Genomic DNA, 18,925 nt, shown 5'->3' on the forward strand with positions numbered 1-18,925 from the left:
ATTTCTCTTTCCCATAAGTGAGTGATTTATTTTATGTCAAGCATAAAATACATTTGTGTAACAACTAACTTTCCTTGTAGTTATTTCCACTGAATTCAAAGAATTGGTATTGTGGAGTCTGCTTTCTTTGACCAAAATAATGTATAGCTATAAAACAATGACAAGGAGAAAACTTTAAAATGTCCCAATGATGAAATATTAAAAAGGTTTTCAAAATAATATAAGGAAATATAGGCTAAACACTGACAACTTTTTTTTCTCTTTTTTTGTACTAGGGATTGAACCCAGGGGCACTATACCACTGAGCTACATCATCTTTTTTATTTTATTTTTTATTTTTAAAAGGAAACTTTTTTTTAGAGAGAGAGAGAGAGAATTTTAATATTTATCTTTTAGTTTTCGGCAGACACAACATCTTTGTTTTGTATGTGGTGCTGGGGATCGAACCCAGGCCGCACGCATGCCCGAGGCGAGCACTCTACCGCTTGAGCCACATCCCAGCCCAACATCCTCAGTCTTTTTAAAATTATCCTTTGATATATAGGGTCTTGATAAGTTGTCCAAATTGACCTCAAATTTATAATTCTCCTGCCTTAGCCTCCCAAGTCACTCCATCACACCCAATGATTATAACATTTTAATAAATGTGATGGAATAATGAGGATTGTAATTGTCTATTTTTTCCAAGAAACATTTTTCAAAATAATAAACTATTGAAAACATCCCAAATGGCCTTCAACAGTAACAAGTGGCAACTTTCTTTCCCATAATTTCATCTCCCAGATGCAACTGTGTTTGGACAACTGGAATAGTATAAATAGCAAGAGAATTTTATTGTTGTTATTATGTTTTTTTGTCAATTGTTTATGATATCAATCATAAAGTATCTGAGAGAAAAAAGGCATAGGAAACGTATTTAATTAAATATTACAATAAATTCTTCTGATTGCTCCATCCTTGGATAGATGCAGAGTAGGATAAATAGCAAGGCAATTTTGAAGTTGTAGGAATGGGCAGAAAAGAGGCAAGTAGATTTAATATGATCTTAGTGCAAAAAAGTCCAAGAATAAACAAATATGAACAGTATTCTAAGAAAACTGGGCCCAAAGATTATCAATTATGATTCAGGAATGGAGATAAGCATTATAGATACCTGCTCAAGATGAAGTTTTTCTTGTAAAAGAAACTAAAAGAATATCCTAAAACATCATTAATACTAATGTTGAGAAGCAAAACAAAACATCCTTATGTTCAACAATACATTGGCAGTTCAAATGCTGTCTATCTTTGCCACTCTAATCACTTTACCTCAAGGAACACAAAGAACAGCTACACATAAAATAAGCAAATGATGTGTGCAGAGGAGCAAAGTATTTTTGTTGTTTTCTTTTGCATGTTTTGTCATTCTTTGGGATATTCTCTCTTTTTCTGTTCTGAATCCATATAATTCTGATGAACTACAATCAATTCCATACCATCCTTAGCATAAGGATCTGTGTGTGACCTAGTCCTATCAAATTAGTGTCCAAGGCCGGCAGAGTTACTGGTTCAAAGATGGGTGCTCAGGTCAATGAGCCATCTAGGAACTTGAGTTGTAGCCTGGGGAAAGAGTTCACTATGGCCACTTATTGAAAACCCTGGGGCAACCTAACATTGCCAGTGGCTATCATGGCCATCTTAGAGCTATCACTTGACAAAATAAAAGCAGCACACAGATAAGCAGTGTTGAGAGAAATAGGAAATTGGTGAGTTTTCCAATGAAGTTGCTTGAGCTCTTGGATTTACTTCCACCCAGAATTCTAAATTGCACATGGGGATCACATTACGCAGCTCCCATTATTTTGAGTTATGCCCTATTTAAGAGTCATAATATTTTAGTCTTTCAAAGGGATAAAGTATAACCAGAAAAATGGTGGAGGAACACCCGGACTGGATACATTCAACAAATTTTCAAGACTGGTATTATCCTCCAGAGCCTAGGGAAAAAAAAAAAAAAGAAAACCTCAAATTTTAGAATAATTAAACTTTTATAAAATAAATAAATGTAGAAGTAAATGTAGATTTTACTACCCAAAGTACATGTAGATTTGATTACCCAAAGAGGTTGTGCTGGCAAAAAAATACCTAAGGCATGAAAATTTTAGTTATATTTATGAATATTATTTTCACGACACCTTAACAAAGGGAACAAGTCTTATTTTAGTAGATCTTTTTTTAAAATATATATTTTAGTTCTCTTGACAGAAGCAGAATTCTGGACTACTGTCATACACTGATTCGTTAATTCATTAAATGATTATTAAGTATTTACTAGAGTACTAGGGGATGTGCTTGACTCTGGAGACAGTGATGACAGCCATGTTTATGGCTTCCAAGAGCCTCCCTCTCCCTCTGGAATTGCTGAAAGATACCTGGAAAACATTTGCAATAAATAATATTGAGTGCAAAGGTTATTGAGTAAATATAAGAAACAGTGGTAGGAAAAAAGATGAGATGCAATTCTCCTTGGGACAGGAGAAGGAAAGTCAGAGCAGGCTTCACAGAAGATATGATAGTGGCCCAGGGTCTTGGGCAATGAAGGGCTAGCTAGACAGCAAGGGAAGGAAGAGGGGCAGCATGAAGTGTGCTATGGCTGCAGAGGAGTCTTGGGGACAGCAAGTTTGGGGAGTCTAGTAGGTTTCCAGACAAAGACATAGCCTTGTGGTACAGAGCTGTGAAAGTATCTCCCTCAGTGGGCTACACTGGTCTTGGGCTTATCTTAACAGAGCAGTTCTACTCTAGCTCTTTGGATTCTGTACACTTCCACTTTGTAGAAGTAGCCTTCTTGGGGTTTTCTACAGACAGCAATCCCAACACCTTTCACAGGCCTTATTTTGAGGTCAGTTGTTACCTCAGAATGATATGTGTTGATAGTCTACTGTCTTGGGTGTTATAAGAGGTTACATTGGTAAAAGAGTTAAAAAAGATTTGAGGTACTTCATCCAAATAATTATGGATATGGTTGTCATATTGTCAATTAATGAAACTTGAGCACAGTTCTATCTCGAATCTTAAGGTTGGTGTTTTTTCTCCAAAGATCAGGGTGAGAATTTAGTCACAGTTCCTCCTGAGTTTTGACTCTGCACTAGTTCTGGGAGCTCAAAGACAGGTGAGGTGGAAGTTAAACTCTACTGGGGGGAGGGGTCCCCTCTCCAAATTATTTGTCTCTGTCAGGAGAAGAGTCAGGAAATACTCCAAATTTTAACCTAACTCTGTCAACTGTTTTCAGAGAGAGAAAGCAAAGCTGTAGGAGGTAAAAAGTGAAAGCGGGTCAGTCCTTAGACATTTTAAGGTGTCATTCAGGTGCAACCTACCTACAAGATATAGGGAATCAAGCTGGGTTACAAAAATTAAGAGGGAATGTATAAAAGACCTTCGTTACAGGCAAGCACCTTCTTCACTGTGTCTCTACCAATGATGGGGGTAAAATAACTGTATTTGAAGAAGAGGAAATATTTCAGTCTTGACATGTTGAAATAATTTGCTGGCAGTTTCTTTTAATTCCTCCCTCACCTGACACCCACCTCCTTTTTGAAGGAAGGACTTTCATGTCATCCATCTATGCTTTAGTAGGTACTGATGACCAAGACAATGTACTTATTAGCTCTATTCTATCTGTAGTTTTTGCCAGGCTTCTACCCTCTGCCAGTAGCTTTTAAATCCTCAGACATTCACCTGTATTACTCAGAAGCAAATTTGAAACTTTTACTAACATTTAATCCATTGTCTCAATTTAAATTCTCCAGTGTTTTTGTTTGTTTGTTTGGTTGGTTTGTTTTTTTTTTTTAATCCAGTAAGGAAAAAAACAACAACAAAAAATTTGAAATGGTAAAAAAAGAAGGAATACAGGTGGTGAGCCTGAAGCTCAAAGAAGTTAAATAACTTATCCAAGATCACAAGGTAAGTTGTAGAACTGGTATTTGAAAGCAGATTAGTCTGAAAATCAACACTTAGATCTTAGAAGGAAAATGAAATTTAGCTTCTCACTTTAAAAGCATAATCTACTATAGATAAAAACTACACTTTACAAGTCAAGAATCATGGGATTAATTCAGAATATTTTGAGATTTGCACTCTTCTTCTTGTGTACTCAACTCATGTCCCCTAGTAACAAAATTCTTTGTTTTCTCAAAAACATTTTCTTGAGATAAGATACACAGCTTCAGGCAGTTCTTTCAAATAAAAACTCTCCTATCCTCTCAGTTTCTATTGCCATTCTTTTAGTCTCATGTTAGTTTACAATATGTGGAATAAGTAAAGTAACAGAAAAATCATAATATCACTTGTTGAAAAGGAGTTTTGTTTTTTTTTCAGGGTAGGCAATATTCAGAATGTTACAAACAATGGATATTTTTTCCCATTATGGAGATTGTGGTTGGAATATGGAAAAGGTGATAACATGGTAGTATATATTAATTTAATTAAATTTGCTCTTAGAAGAGCAATTTTCTGTCACTCTCCCACCTCTCTTCACAGCTATTTATCAGTTAGTTTAGATTCAGTGTGATAAGTTAGTAATTGAAAAGATGGGGGAGATTTGCACTCTTGCTCCACTTCACTCTGTGAAATGTGACCATGGTCAAGTCACATATCCTATCCAAACATCAGTTTCATCTTCTGTTTCAGTGGTCCCTTATGATCTTCCAAGAATGTACTTATCCACTGAAGACTAAATATCTAAGTGGGTAATGGCCAGACCACATGCAAAAATGGAATGTAGATCCATACTTTATAACAATCAGGCCAGGAAGTCAATCAACCATCTCTAGTAACCAGTCTGGAAGTCAGATAGTAGACTGACTACTTACAAAGGATAGAGAGTATCTCTAATTTTTGCCTTTATTTCCAGCTTAAAACCAACAGGAAAAGCCAAATGTATGTCTCCAGTAATCACATTAGATGCCCCATTTTTAGCTAGCCTGTCCACAGATTTCACATGTCCACTACCTCCAAGTGGAGTAGACCTGAAGCCTTCCATTCTTTCCACCACAAAATTTTCCCACTCCTCTGTCTGCTTTTGTGTTTGTTAATTTAAACAAATTCCCTTCCTGTAGTAAATGCTAATAATAGGCTTTGCTTTTTCTCTTTTAGGTGAGTCTTAATTTATTTCCATACCACTATTTAATTTGTCCTGCCATTTACTATCATCTAGTATAATAACCTCAGATGTTTCTTCCTTTCTTCAGTGTTTCTCCTCCAAGCTATCTTCTAAATCATTGACTTGGTGACTGTCATAAATGCAAATTGGATTATATTGAATCTTGTTTTAACACTATTCTTTCATTTTTCACTGGCCTCAAAATAAGGCTCAAAATCTCTAGCTAGATTGATTTGGCCTTTTCTTACTTGTTCAGTCTCTTCTTGTATACTCAACTCATGCCCCCTAGTAACAAAATTCTTTGTTTTCTCAAAATGTGCCATATCTACTTGTGCCATTATCTACTTATAATATTCCTAATTTCTGCATGAGGTAAATTATATATCCTTAAGATTTATCAAAATCTTCATCTTCTTTCTAAAGACTTCTTTAACTTTTCTAGTCTGTACTATCCTCAACCAAATACATGTTTCCATGCTTATGTGATTTGCTTAAATATCTTTATACTTTAGCACTTGCTCAATATCTATTATATTGTAGGTCGTAAATATTGAAATTAATTCCTCATAGAACATAATTTCTTTCTCTTGTGGCTACTGTAATAGGTAAAGAACAGTTGCTATATATTAACACCCACAATATACTAGGTATAGTAGTAGTTGTTTCATATTCATTTTCTCTGCACTTTTTCACCACAACCATGCATGGTTAGCCATTATTTTCTTACACATACAGGTGGTGCGCCTGAAGCTCAAAGAAATTAAATAACTTATCCAAGATCACAAGGTAAGTTGTAGAACTGGTATTTGAAAGCAGATTAGTCTGAAAATCAACACTGAGATCTTAGAAGGAAAATGAAATTTAGCTTCTCACTTTAAAAGCATAATCTACTACAGATGAAAACCACATGTTACAAGTCAAGAATCATGGGGTTAATTCAGAATATTTTGACCTAAGAAATATATAGGCCTGAAGGTATAGCACAATATTAAAGAACTTGTCTAACATGCACAAAAGAAGGGGCGGGGGGAGAAAGAGGAAAGGTAAGAAAAGAAAGAAAGAAAAAAAGAAAGAGGAAGGAAAGAAGGAAGGGAGGGAGGGTGAATTAGAAGAAAGGGGAAACCTATTTAGTCAGTGCTTCTAATTTTTGAGCTAATATTTTATCTTTGACCTCCATTCCTGAAGTAGTGACTGTTAACACTTTTGTAATTTCTTGAGAGATAGGAATGTTTGACACAGAGCACCTAAATTTGGGGGAATTGCCAGGTTGACCATAGTATCCATTTTCCTAAGGAGGCAATTCTTTGGATTTTCCTTATAGCACAGCAATATTCATTAAACTGTTAAAATAATGCATTTATCAGTTAGAAGAAGCTAAATTATAATATATGAGCAAATAAACCTCTAAACATCAGTAACTTTAAGAAAAATTTTCTCATGCTACTTGCTTATGGTATGTTAACTGTGCTCCAGGATAGCCTCAAGATGGGGGTACATTGCCCAAGGAGCCAACTGTGGGATTAGAGGGTTAGAACTTCCAGTCCCACTGCTGGGCCTCAGGTTAGGAGAGACTGAAGGTAGAGCTGATCACCAATGCCCTAGTGTAATAAACCATGCCTGTACAATAAAACTTCCAAAAAACCCTCAAAGACTGGGTTTGAAGAGCTACTTAGTTTCTGAACTTGAGAAAGTCCCTGGAGGGTGGTACACCTGGGGAAGGCATGAAAGTTTCATGTCATTTCTCAGATGCCCTTCCTTAGGCATCCTTTGTAATATCTGTTTAATAAAAGGTAAATGTAAGTAAAGTGTTGTCCTTGAGTTCTGTGAGCCACCCTAGCAATTTAAACCCAAGAAGGAGATAATGTGGACCACCAATCTATAGCCAGTTGGTCAGAAGTATACGTGACAATCTTTTCCTTGCAATTGGTGTACAAATTGGGGGCAAGTCTGGTAGGACTCAGCCCTTAACCTGTGAGATCTGACTATAACTCCTGTAGATGGTGTAGGAATTGAATTGAATCATAGAACACAGGGTGGTATCTGCTGGAGAACTGCTTGGTGTGTGGACAAAGCTCCACATACATCTGGCCACAGAATATTCTCTGTTGGGTGTAAGAGTAAGATGTTTTATGTTTTAGTCCATGATATTATTTGCAGATTCTGTACTTGTACATTTGCCTACTCCCTAAGATTCATTTGTGGTACCCAAATCAACACTTTTAGCATTTTCATGGTAATCCATGGATTTGTACAGAGTTGCCTGATGCAAACATTCCCAGTTAAACTTGAATAAGATGTGTTCTGCTTTCTTGTTCTTGTTCTCATACTGTAAGCAGGTGCTCCTTTTGATGTCTATTTAGTGGCACTGTTTAAAATGGCCCTTAAGCACAGTACAGAGGTGCTGCCAAGAGTTCCTAAGCACAAGAAGTCTTGCTTTGTCCAGGCATGTGTCATAGTGCCCTTGACCGGTTTCACTAATGTTGATGAATCAAAAATATATATTAAATTGTCTTTAAGCAGAATTGTTAGGGTCTATAAACAAGTCAAGATGGCGCCTGACATTTTGCTAGAGGCAGTGGTTTGTGAAGTAATGCCAGCGAGCCATTAAGTGTGGAGATTCCTTATTGGTTGACTGCTGTATCTAGTTTATGTTAATTAAGTTAAGCTGTGTGGAATGTATATATACCCTTCCTGTCCTACAACAAACGGCTCCCACTCCAGCTGTATCAATGTACACAAGTTGTTCATCACTCCCCGGTTATTTTGCTGCAGCCTGACTGTGGCACAGAATCACACCTAGAATGAGGTGCTAACACTGATTGTCTTATTCAACTCACAGGAACCTGAACCTTCATTTCCCCTGGGAGTAACAGTGCTCCCAGAGACTATCTGACTTCGATGAATAATGAGAATTGAGAGTTTACTGTAGCCTGTAATATATTTTCAGTATTTTGAGTTTATTTCCCTTTGAAGGGAGGAAGTGTATAAAGTAAGAAATAAATACACACAACTTCCTTCTGCCTCCAGGCCTTGAATGAGGACTGTGTTCCTGGTGTGTCCAACATAATCATTGAGTTCTCATCAAAAGTCCTTTCTCCCTCTCCCTCTCTTTGGACAGGTTGGATTATCTTTCTTGGGCTCTTGTAGTGGTTGAGAACCATTGGAGATCTGGAAGGAATCACTTATAGAAAGATTCTTCAGTTGCTCATAGAAACCTGCCAGAGGTCTCTCTTCCTCTGCCAAGGTGACTTGCAATGTTTAATGTGGCAGTTGCTCTTCTAGCCTGTGTCCTGGAGTAATGACATGGAGCACAGTCATCAGTTAACATACCATGGGCAAGTAGCATGAGAAACAAACTTTTTTTTAAAAGTTACTGATGATTGGAGATTTATTTGCTCACATATTATAATTTAGCTTCTTCTAACTGACAAATGCATTATTTCAACAGTTTAATGAAGATGGCTGTGCTCTAAGGAGAGTCCAAAGAAAAATAAGAGTAAAAAAGGATAAGGGATGTTTATACTAAGCTCAGGGAACTTTAGAATAAATCTTACTTTTGCCATTCTGTAAAAGTATCATCCAAATCAGTTGTTTTCATCTTTTATGGTGTATCAGAATCACCCAAAAATCTGGCAAAAAATTCACATTTCTCACTGCATCTCCAGGTATTGTGATTCAGGAGGTCTGAATTGGACCACAGAAATCATTAATTTAGTAGCTCTTCATCCCCAGGATCCAAATGTCAGTGATCCATGGACCATACTTAAGAAGCACAGCTTTGATAATTTTGGCAATTATGAATTATTTATAGTTTGGTTATTTTATAAAAGATTAACCATACTACAGATCTGGTAGCAATGTGACTGATGGGACACACTTTTTACGCACACACTGGTATATTTTCCACTCTTTCGCTATAAAGATAAAACACACTTATATGATTTCTGCCATTCTATATCTGCAGTCTCTGCAATTTATATGTGGCACAGAGATGGCTTCGGTGATAACAGAAGATGCAGTAAATACAATTACATTTCCTGCAGCCACTTAGCCAGACTGTTAAAGGAGAGGTAAAGAAGAACCCCTTGACCAATTGATGTGGCAGCAGGGTGAGCTTCAGATAATCAGTATGTAATTGCATAATCTGAACTTGATCAAGGAAGTGAAGGCCAACAATGAAGGAAGAGACAAAAAGCAGGCCAAAAAGAAGGGTTTGCATGAAACACATAACCAGTTCTTTTTGTACTTCATCTAAACACATGCCGTAATCTTCCTCCAAAGTAGACTGTCTCTACTGGAGCACTCACTGGAAAATCTTAACAGTACCAAATGTCCCTTAATCACAGAACTCTGCTCATGAAGACACATATTCCATTTCATCTAGTAGGACCCCCAAAACATACGTTAGAAGAAAGGAATTTCGGGTGACATTTTTTTCTGATTTTATTATTTTTACCTTATGTTTTATAATGCTTTATTGTGTCTGAAACAGCCTAATTCTTCAGAACTACTTTAGAAACAATGAGGTCATTAAGTCCATTCCTTAATGCCCCTTGTACAAATGTGCTCTGTGAAGGACCTTCCCTTGCTTTATTATGGAGTTTATGCCTTGACTTAGAGATCTTGGTGACACTTTGTTACCATTTTTTTTTTCTGGGACTAACAATACTCCAATAAGCAAGAACCTGGAATCTGAAAAAGACCAAAACAGTAGGAATAGAGTTGGTTCAAAAATTTTATATCTGAAAGTCTTATCTTGAGATAGGAGAAAGCCAGCACCCTGCTGGTGGCACATGAAGTGAGAATGAGTTTCTAAGTTGTGAAACTCAGCAGAGAATCTTCTGTTGCCCCAGAGACTAGCCAAAAGGGTGCTCCCGTTATGTTGTATACTTCACGTAACTGAAACAGTTTTGCACTTGGAAGGATTACCTGTTGATTTATTTCTGTATTACCACAGTTGGATCATGAACTCATTCAACACAGGAGTACACTCAAGCTCACTATTGTTCTGTTCCATTGAAGACCATTTTGAATGTAAGAAATTAGAACACACTGAAGATAATAAAAATAATCATTTAAAATGCTTTAACCTATGGAAAGAATAAAATAGTAACCATGTGATGATATACATTAAGGCCTTAAGTACAGGAAATGAGATATAGCAAGGCCTCAAATGAGAAGGAATATAATTGAATGTCAAGAATTGAGATCAAGGCCAGGGGTATAGCTCAGTAGTAGAGCCCTCACCTAGCACGCACCAGGTCCTCAAAAGAGAGAGAGGGAGGAAAAAACAAACTAAGGTCACTTTTTCCATAATTTTATGACCCTATTGATTTCCCTACTTTTCTGTTCTCTAAAGGTCAGCCAAAATTTCCCATTCTTGATCACATTGTATTTGTTACTCATGTTACCCACATCCAGCTTTCCTTAACTCATCAATACCCACATGCAATATTAAATACTGATTAGTGACTTCAAACTGCTGGGAAATCAAAGCTGATTTGTCTAGATACTCTGTGAAGAACCTTATTACTAGTTTCTTCCCTTAAGTTCAGTTATAACAGCATGTTTCATTGCTCACAGTGAGGATTGTGGGAATAATCAGTTTTCTCACAAGGTGCACAGACAAAGTAGGACTCTCAAAGGAGTTTAGTACTTATTCTTAATATCTGAGAATTTGGGACATCAAAATTATATGTTGAATAAATAAATGCAACAAACATTGTAGGTCTCTTGCCAAAAAACAAATTTTCCTTTCTTTCTCTGCCAAGTAGCCCTCCTTTAATTTGCATATTGGGTGGAGTTAGGCTTGGAGACTGTACACCCATCTCAGTGGTGCACTAGAGATCGTTTGCTCTGGCTTGCACAATTTAATTATGCAAGTCTCTTTCTAACTCTACTTGACTCATATTATTACTTTCAAGTCGACCATGATGGGAAGATTTATACCACAGAAATAAGCTTGCTTTTTTATTTCCTTGCTAGACAGCAGATTATTAAACAGTAACTAGAATACCACTGGTCCAGTCCTAGGTTCATGAATGGTCTAGTCCAATAATGGAAATCCCAGGCATCATTTGGCAAGAATGAGATAAGCAGTGGACCTGTGACCCAGCTCTACCATTAACCCCTGGGGCTTCTTGAAATTTTTTTCCCAAATATAAAAAGAGACATTTAGATTTCTTGCCTTTGAATATTGTTTTGTTCAATGTGATACTTGTATTCAACTGACAATTGAAAGAGTCAAGCTTTAAAATTAAGATAAATGAACTGAAAAGAAGAAAATTAAAATTTGGTTTCATGTGGCTGAGTATATAGTTTAGGGATAGAGCACTTGCCTAAAATGCACAAGACCCTGGAATCCATCTCCAGCACCACAAAAGTAAATGAATGAATAAATGAATGAATAAATTCTGATTGCTTGATGTCATTTCATCAAACATGGAATTTCCCTGCCTTAGACTATTTTGTTTTGTCTGAATCAACAAATGAGCTTCATATTTAAGGCACTTTTACTTGAATAATCTAAAACATGCAGCCAAAAGATTTTGATATCTTGACTAGCTGGGTAGATAGGTAGATGGATGGGATACTTTATCTAAATGTGTATCAGGTGAAGAATATCTGAGACAATTACATGTATCTAAGTATATGATGCAAATCCCTCTGGATTTCCATATGATACCTTAGCAATGTATTAGAATACAAACATTTCACATTTTTTAAGTCATGAATAAATGGAGAACTTCTTATTGAAGAAAAAGTGTGCACATTACTACTTTAAATGGCTATATACACTTAGGAATCTTCTCAACAAAAGACACATTGTTCTCTGACACTTAATGACTGCTAAGAAATATTACAACTTTAAAATAAAAGATGTGAAATTTATGACATCTTTAATTTTCAGTACTAGAAGTTTAAACTCTAAAGGGTAATGTGTGAAGTGTGTGCATGTATGTGGAACCATGTTCATTAAGGACAATAGCATTCTTTATTTTACAGTAATTATACATGTTAATGTTATAATGAAGGTCAAAGTACAACGAAAGTTAAAGCCTTTACATGCATTGTGAATGATTCATAGAATAATTTTCATTTTGGCTCTCTATTTTGAGTCTTGGAGATGAGCTTCAGGCAAACACAATTCTTTGCTTATGGGTGAATGAAATCAGGTGCAATGAATCATTGTTTTGATTTCATCTTAGTATCAATAAATACAAAGTTTTCTCTAGAAATTCCATGAATTGTGATTCTAGAGAAGAGGAAATCTATTCAAACATACATTTGACCATGGATGCTTAGTCTGTTTTCTGTTGCTATAAAAGAATACCTGAGACTGGATAATTGATAAATAAAAAAAGTTTATTCTGACTCATGGTGGTAGAAGTCCAAGAGCATATAGCTCTTATATCTCCTGAGCTTCTGGTGAGGGTCTCCTGAAAGCAGAAGGGAAGTGGGTTCAGGTGGACTAGAGGCCTGTGTGCAAGGTGGAGACAGGAGAGGTGCAAATTTCTCTTTATAACAAACCACTCTTGGATAACCAGTGCAGTCCCACTACAGCAGGAGAAACAGCAATCCCTTTTAAAAACTAATTACATCTTGAGGGCCCCAGCACCTCTCAACACTGTTAGAGACCTAGCCCCACCACAAATTTGGCTTTAAATATGGCCATATTCAAACCATAACAGATGCTACCAAAGGGGTGTTTTATGAAAGAAAATATATCAGAGCCACACCTTATACTTCTAAGGGAAGAAAAAGTCAAGTAGCTAAGGTAAAAGGTTTTTTTTTAACAATAATAATTTTTTCCAGTCCCCAATTACCCTTCTCAGGCCTACCTATATGCATAACAATAGCAAAAATGTTGTTCTGGATGTTACTTCTTTCAGTTTCTATTAAAACTATAATAGTGCCTGCTTCCATTATACATTTCCTTGTGTATTTCAATCAAAATGTCACTTAGCCACTGTTCCTAGAGTGCACTTAATATTTTCATTAAAACCAATAAAACCAAGAAATGACAAGGGTGCAGGTGGGTGCAGGCAATTAAACTCCTCCTCGAGGTATTGTTAAATAGCAGTTGGGAAAAGAAAGAAGCCCCATTGAACACCTGTCCCTTCTTCTTTGAATGGCAGCTAGCAGAAATCCACTTAGCTGGCTATTGTCTGCTTATTTTCCTGACAGATAATGTGAAGAAGCAGGCAGTTATGGGGCCAGTAATTCAGAATTAATTTTCCCCTCACAAGAGTGCTGTGGACACTGAGTGCAGTAATGGTGCCTGATCAGGATTCAGAGGGGTAAACAAGACAATTTGAGATGATGGGTAGGAGATAAAAGCCCTTTAAGGGGCTGTTCCTCTTGCCAGTCTGACCTGTGGTTTTTGCTGGCACCTTTTATTATTATTATTATTATTATTTTAATGTACCCCAAATGAAAGTCTGAAGAGTTAATCATTAAAGCATTTGGTCAGTGTGTGAGAGAGAGTGTGTGTGTGTGTGTGTGTGTGTGTGTGTGTGAGTGTGTGTGTGTGTGTGTGTGTGTGTGTGAAAGAGGAGACAAGTCAAAGAAGACTGTAAATGTTGCTCTCCATTTTTTTCTCACCATATTAAAAATGTTAGTGGCTGCAAAAGACAGCTGTTAAGCCACACATTGAGATTGTTTATGGAGCTTCCTCCTGTGAACTTCTACCTCAATTGAGAAAATTACCCCATTTCCTTTAATGAACAGAGACCTTTTGCTAACCCACCATTATCGCTTATTTCATTCTGATAGGAAACACCCACCCCTTACGTGCACAACAAAAAATTTGTTCCCACCAGATCAAATTAAAATTCTCTTGCTTGTATTCCTCTGTCTCCCTCTCACACTCTTCCTCTCTCTTCTTCTCCCCTACTCTCTCTCTCTTTTTTTTTTCTTTTAAATTTTCTGTCTCCCTTTTCTAGTTTCCTGTTGCTAAACTCTGGCCACCTAAGCCATTTCACAGACTGGTTGAATGAAGAGTGTCTAGGGATGAGTTAAAGAGGAGAATTGGATACAACTGTTCTCTGGCCAGGCTTCAAGACCCTGTTGGCAGACAAACAGCAGACAGATCTTGTGAATTATCTCCCAGTCGCTGACACAAACCACTCAGAATAAATCAGGATTGAAGATTGATTTCTACAAAATTGCTTTATCACTAAGGTAAAATTTATTGATCTGCAATAGACAGAAAAAAAAATATAATCAAAAGAGGACAGGTCATTCTAAAATAGCAAATGTAAAACCTCCCATAAATCCTCTCATTTCTAATATTGGTATTTGGTATATAATATATTCTCAAAGAAGTTCATCTTTGTGCAGTTATTTGGGAGAAAGCTGACAGATGGAACATCTTAAAACCATCAATGAGTTTATAATATACACTTAGATTAGTATGGTGACCCTATTCAATGAGCTCAGGACACATATTATCATAGAGTTATTTGCTTGCTCTCTCTCTCCTTAAAATTAACCCGATAATACTCTTTCCATGGAAACACTGGATCACAAAAGATCACTGAAAGTTTCATGTACACTATAGACTTTACTTATAGGCTTTCTTTTAACAGGGGCCTCCTCCAGTCCTCTCATGAACCTACCACTACCTTTTCACACTTATTCATTTCATAAACATGTCATTCACTCTTCATTTGTACACGAAGCCATTAGTAAATTACCACCATACGCATGATACTGTGCAGCTGCCCTACTTCTTTTATATGTACAAACCCCAAATATTTCTTTACAAGGTTAAACTATATTTCATGTACAAAGCATAGAAAAATCAATGAATTCTACATCTGTACATATTATAAATTCCTCTTTTTTGCTGTGATTCTTACAGAGCTATCCATGGGGCTAGACAATAAGTTATGGAGAGATACAGATCTTCTTAACTACCTATAATCTCTAGTCTTTAGTTGGAACTTCAGTATCTAGTTCAGCTATGATCAATCCCCTTTTCCTGTATCAGAATGGACTTAATTCAGATTGATGTTTGAAATATATAAGTTTATGTCAGTGTTTAGGTGTCTCATTTGTCTATCTATAGTTCCTTAAAAATGTCACTAGTTCAGCATTATCTCTGAACAGATTGATAAAAGTTCCCAATTGGCAGAGGTTTTACATATCAAATATTATGGTAATATGAACAGCTCTACACTTATTAATAAAATTCATAGTTATTTTTAGCAGTTGGAGATAGAACAGCAAATGCACGGTAAGGATAATCTGGGGACTGTTTGAGTATTTTCTTTTTTGAATTTGATATAAGAAGCTGTAACACTGGAAAGAATGAGAAGGTATATCCATGAAACATGAAATATTAAGTCAAGTACATATTCAACATCATTCCCCCAAACCATTGTATGCATCATCAACTTGTGAGGACATAAGTGTGTTGTGGAAATTCTGCACAGTCAATGAAGCATGGCATATGACCGTCAACAGAGAGATGGAGATTACAGGCCCATGCCCAGCAGACAAACACCACTCATTACTGAGTTATAGATAAATACTCTCAATTCTCCTAGCTTGCCGACATATGAAAGACATGATTAAAATCTGGATGGACCATTTAACTGTGGTTACCTGTGATACTACTTTCATACTCATCTCAAGAGTCTTCAAATTTTATGTAAATGAATATGCCATACCCAAATGAGAAGAAAATATACCATGTGGTACCTCTTAAAAGGAAGTATCTAGTCTTCCTGATATTTCTAAGTCAGTTAAAAATATAGGTAGGTGAAAATTAATAAATGCAAGAAAAGGAATTTGAAACTTTAACATAAAATTTATAGAGATACCAGTTCTTTTTTTATGTAATATTCTCTGTTATTGTTTGCTGAAAAGAACTACTTAAAGGAGGAAAAGTTTATTTGGGGCTCATAGTTTCAGAGGTCTCTGTCCATAATAGATGAACTCCATTGCTCTGGGGCCAAGGTGAAGCAAATCATCACAACTGAAGGGCCTGGTGGAGGAAAGCTGCTCACTTCATGGCAGCCAGGAAGCAGAGAGCAGGGAAGGGACCCTTTCAGGACAAATCCCCAGTGACCTACCTCCTCTAGCCACATCCAACCTGCCTACAGTTACCACCCAGTCAGTCAGTTCAAACTAGGATGGACTGAATAAGTTTACGGCTCTCATTACCCAATCATTTTTACCTCTGAATATTCCTTCATTAATGCAGGAGCTTTGAGGGGGACATCTTATATCCAAACCATAACAGTTGTGTTTGTCAACTCACTTTTCAAATGCAGAATATAAAGAACTTTTGGAAGTTTTTACTGTCCAAAGCTTTATTTAAAAACTGTATATTAGAAAACAATAGACTGTTACATACTCAGTGATTAAGTATATTTTACAGAAAAGTGTTGAAACAAAAGTGATATATTTCATGTCAGCACTTCACAATAAACAATTTCACAACATTTTTTTTTCACAGAAATAATGGGGATGAAAAACTGTCAACCTCTTAAGTACATCCTTCTGTACAGTGTGGTTAAGAAGAAACAATAGTCTATAAATCTAGAACAGAACTTCATAATTTAGAGATTAATCTCATTCTTAATTTTGACTTTGTTGATAATACTTATAGGGAGAGTGAGTTTTCATGGGCAAAATGAAAACATTATTTTATGTTAAAATCTCTTTCATTTTATTTAATGATCAAAACAAGGGTCCATGAGTATTAAATCTGTGTTGATCATAAGAACTTTTCTTCCAGTTCTGAGGCCATATATCTGTTTCAAAGTAGAGGTATCCCCAAAACAAAATATCCTGTTTTAATGCTATCTAATTAAGAGGGGACCTAGTAAGATGATAGTAGAATATTGGTTAAAAAAATCATTACTCTAAGTAGAGCTAGAGAAATGATGTGTGTGTGTGTGTGTGTGTGTGTGTGTGTGTGTGTGTATCTAAGGTGACAACCTTAGTCCATTTGAGCTATTATAAAAATATCCTAGGATAGCTAACTTCTAAACAACAAAACTTCACTTCTCAAAGTTCTAGAGGTTGGGAAGTCTAATATCAAAGCTGATTTAGTGTTTGGTGAGAGCCCACTTCCATGTAGACTGCCCCTTTTTGCTGTGTCCTCATATGGTAGAAGTGGGTGGGCCCTGTCTGAGGCCTCCTGAAAAGGGCACCAAGTTCATTCATGTGGCTCGACCTTGTGATCTAATCACCTCTTAAAGTCTCCACTCTCTAATACCACCACCTTGAGGGGTAAGATTGCAACATATGAATTTTAAGGGCACACAGATTTTCAGACCATAATTTCACAGGGCACCTGCCCCCATAGTTCATGTTACTCTCACAGGCAAGGTGCATTCATCTCATCCCAATAACCCCTAAAGTCTTGACTTATTTCAGCAGAAACTCAAAAGTCTAAACTCTCACTCAAATATCATGTAAATCAAATATAGGTGAGAATCAAAGCATGACTAATTCTGAGGCAAATTGTTCTCCAGCTATGATATGAAGCAAAGACTGGGAAAGCAGTCAATGGCTACATGGTTTCTAGCATCATATGATAATTCATAGAAACCTGTTGGAGAATGGGCTCCATAATTTCTCATTTCCATGTTTCCTTCACAGAGTTAGCAAGTTGCAAAGGCAAATCAAAGTTGATCCAAAAACACTTGGTGTATGTATACTGTTCACGAACATGCCAGTGAGAGGCAAAAAAGAAAACATGCCAAAACATGGCTGAGAACTTGCAGGCTTGGTGTTTTCTCTTTTACTCCTAATATGAATTCTCAGTCATGATCATGATCATGGCACTTTGATTCCTGTCTTCTATTCAAACACTTCCCAGTCCCCTTTCTCATGATCCCAAGAATTGTCTCTTCTCTTTTATCATTTCTGAATTGAGCATCTTTCAGATTAACAATGTTTCTTCTTGTTGACCAGGATATGTTTATTTAAAATCTACAAATTTAATTAAGCCTACTTCAATGAGCAACCAACAATATGTAGAATACTCCCAAATTTTAATATTAAAACAAAGAAGACTTTACTACAAAGGACATTTTAAAAAATATTCCTAGGTTAAAATATCTCCATATTTTAATGCAATAAAATATAACTTACTTTATGGCGAGTCTATAAGAGTGGTTCACAGCCTCTGGACAGAACTCCCTGTGCTTCTCTTTTACTATCAAAGCAATAAATCTTCTTTTTTCCTTTTTCCTGTGTGTTAGTTATTGGATTAGCATCAGGAATAAGGATTGAGCTTTTAGCAACAAGTCTTCTCATGTAAAGCCTACACTGTCACCTTCTCTCTGAGGTGAAGTCATTCATATATAAGCTCTATATATCTACAAAAACACTTGCTATCATACTTTCTATTGTTTTAGTCTCACATATCAGTACTTAACCAGATGTGTTACTCAGGCTTGCAATGGCACTTGAAAGAAAAGCACAACTAAATAACACAATAGTTGAAGGTACATTATATGTAATAATTGTTATTTTAAAAGTAGAAAAAACTAGGAGGTAGTAAATAGTGTAGTTACTCATCTTTTGTGATATGCTTTAAAGAAAAATGTAAATTTATAAATCAAAGAACAGAGGTAAATGTAAGCCTATAGTGTAAAAGTATGGTGGTAACACAATATTAAATAAGAGCATTCAAATGAATGGACTTAATTCAAATTAATTATAATCATTAATTAAAATGGTTATAGTTTAGGAAGAGAAATGAGCATAAGTTTGGGGAAATGGAATGGGACATGATTTATTTTACATTTTATAGCCTTCTGTACT

Source organism: Urocitellus parryii, chromosome 4, assembly GCF_045843805.1.
Source record: "Urocitellus parryii isolate mUroPar1 chromosome 4, mUroPar1.hap1, whole genome shotgun sequence".
NCBI lineage: Eukaryota > Metazoa > Chordata > Mammalia > Rodentia > Sciuridae > Urocitellus > Urocitellus parryii.